This window comes from Zea mays, chromosome 1 (genome assembly GCF_902167145.1).
Source record: "Zea mays cultivar B73 chromosome 1, Zm-B73-REFERENCE-NAM-5.0, whole genome shotgun sequence".
Lineage (NCBI taxonomy): Eukaryota > Viridiplantae > Streptophyta > Magnoliopsida > Poales > Poaceae > Zea > Zea mays.
This window is the reverse complement of record NC_050096.1, coordinates 103,755,153-103,757,753: the sequence shown is the minus strand read 5'-3', so window position 1 is coordinate 103,757,753 and position 2,601 is coordinate 103,755,153.

Here is a 2,601-nt window from a genome sequence, read left to right as displayed (position 1 = left end):
GAACCTTGGATGAGGCAGTGGTTTTATGTTAAGAATGATTTAGTTGAAAGGGAGGATGTGAAAGATATAATCCAACCTCCGATACGATCACACTTCGGCATCCAAAGGCCCTTGATTGTGAATAGTGATAAGGCTCAAGCCTACCTGGTAGCCTTCAACACTGTATGCAGCAACATTGGTGCCAGAGACTTGGTCCAAGAGCACATAGCTTTCAAAGTATGGACGCTTGTTAATGAATGGGAAATGCCGAAAGGAAACCATAGACAGTTGAAGCGAAGGTGGCCTGGTTTACCTGAAATATTCCTATTGCTATAGAAATAAGTTCGGGGAGCCAGATGATGAATGGCTTGAGGTCATTGAGGCGACTAGTGATGATTTGTTGGGAGCTTATACGAAAGCTGAAGATGAAGATATGAATGTCGCCTTTGGCGCCCGTTGAAAGAAAAGGTTGAATAGAGTATTTGATGTCATCAGTTTTGTCTATCCTGATTACTGCTTTCCGACTCGAAAACAAGAGGCGAAAAGGAAAATTGCATCAACAACCCCCTCTACCGCACCCAAACCAAAGAAAGTGAAAGTTGTAACCCACCGACCGAAGTCGTATTTTTTTGGAGAGGGCTGCTTTACTGCCTAGTGCAGGGAGTTCGAAGACAGAGATTACTGAGTCTGTCGTAGATGCCTTCTCAGCTTCGGAGGCAATATTTTTTTTAAATTTTTCTTGCTTTAAATTGAGGGGAATTTAATCTAATGTTGTTTCTGGAATTTTTGGAACAGACGATGAAAATACCCGCTGCAGCTGCCGAAGTTCCCACCGTTCGTCTGGAGAAGACAACAAAGGAGAGTTCTAAGACCGAACAACAACCGAAGCTGCAGAGTTCTCTAGCAATGCTGGGTTGCCAAAGACAACAACCGTTCCAACGGCGACTCCTAGGAAGGGGAGGAGGATGGCCAGCGTTCTAAACGCTGTCCTGAGGCCTTTGAACATGACTACTGCTCATGCTAAGATGGGCATAGATGAAACTGGAGAGTTGGAAAAAGTTATCTACGTAGGCGCTGCTCCTAGACCTTTTGAAATTAGGTTAAGAGAGAAAGTAAAGGAGAGCCTGCCAGAGAAGTTATCACTGCCGATACCCGAAGTGGCTTCGATCGAAGATCTTGATTTTATTATCCTCCACGCTTCGGAAAAGCTAATGACACAAAGGCAAATTGCCAAAGCCCAACATTACGCTAGGGAACTGAAAACATTACGCTAGGGAACTGAAGTATCCTCAAGGGTCCCTAGTGTACGAAGGCGATGAAGAGAATGACTTCCTATACTGCCTTCCTGACAGGAAAGAAATTGATGTCTGCCGAGAAATGATGGACAACATGGGTTATCCAAAGCTTGAGCTTGAGCTATCGTTAATGCCGAATGACCATCTGGCAGACATCCTAGCATACAATAGTCTAAAGGTTTGTGCCTACTATTCCTCTCGATCTTTTGGTAATCATTTTAAGTATATTATTTGCTTGTTTTAATAAACACTTCTTTTGTTATTAGGGACTTATTTTAAGTAAAGCTCTGAAGGCTCAAAAAGAATGTGAGGATGAGAGCACAAAAATAGTCTTCGAGAATTTACGCTCAGAGGTTATAATAACTCTTCGGAATGAGGCAACTGAGAAAGATAAGATCCTGCTTTCCTTGGTCGAAAGGTTAAAGACAAGCAAAGCTAATTTGGCCAAACTCTCTGAAGTGGACGAAAAGATTCTAAAATTTGAGAAAGTAAACGAAGCAGATGTAAAACGTATAGCTGATCTGGAATATGCTTTATCTATTCATGTGGGATTACACATATCTGAAGTAGCAGGACTGGAAAAGAAGCTTGATGAAGTTACTGAAAATTTCAACATTGAGCAATCGAAACGTGAGATATCCGTCACCGAACGGTTGAGGGTTTAAAAGAATGTTGAAGAGCTTCGTCAAGCAAAGGAGGAGTGTTATAACGTTGCTATGCAATGCTCAAACAAGTTAAAAATGCTTTTATTAGTGTTGGTGCATTCTCGGCTGAGCAAAATTTCATCCATGGTGATTCCGAGGGTGTGATCAAATGGATTGAGAGCGAAGTCGAAGCATTTGACGAAGTTCTAACTGGCAGGGGAGATTTTTGTGCATGCGTGGGGGCTCGGGGGGCTGTATCACTGTTAGAAAAAGGTGGATGTGAACATGGTAAGGCTGTAATTCAGCCAGACTTCTCAGTTTCAGCGACTAACATCAAAGAGCCTTCAGTCAAAGCTACTGCCCTTAGTGGAAAATTCTATTATGAAGTGTGGATGAACGACGATCGATAAATAGTAGACGAAGCCATTAGGCGAAATGAAGAAGAGTCTCATCTTGCCTCATAAGAAGTAAGAAAAGCTGAAGAGGCCGTCGAGCGCGAAAGACGTATAGGTACGTTTGCCATATTTTAGCTTTGTAATTATATTAGCTTCATATCTGACAAAAGCTTATAATTTGGTGTAGCTGAACTATCTACTCCTCCAGAGCCATACAACCCTTACGCTGATCCAGCTCTGAAGGGTACTCTCGATGAAACCAGAATAGCAAATGCAACAATTGATGAA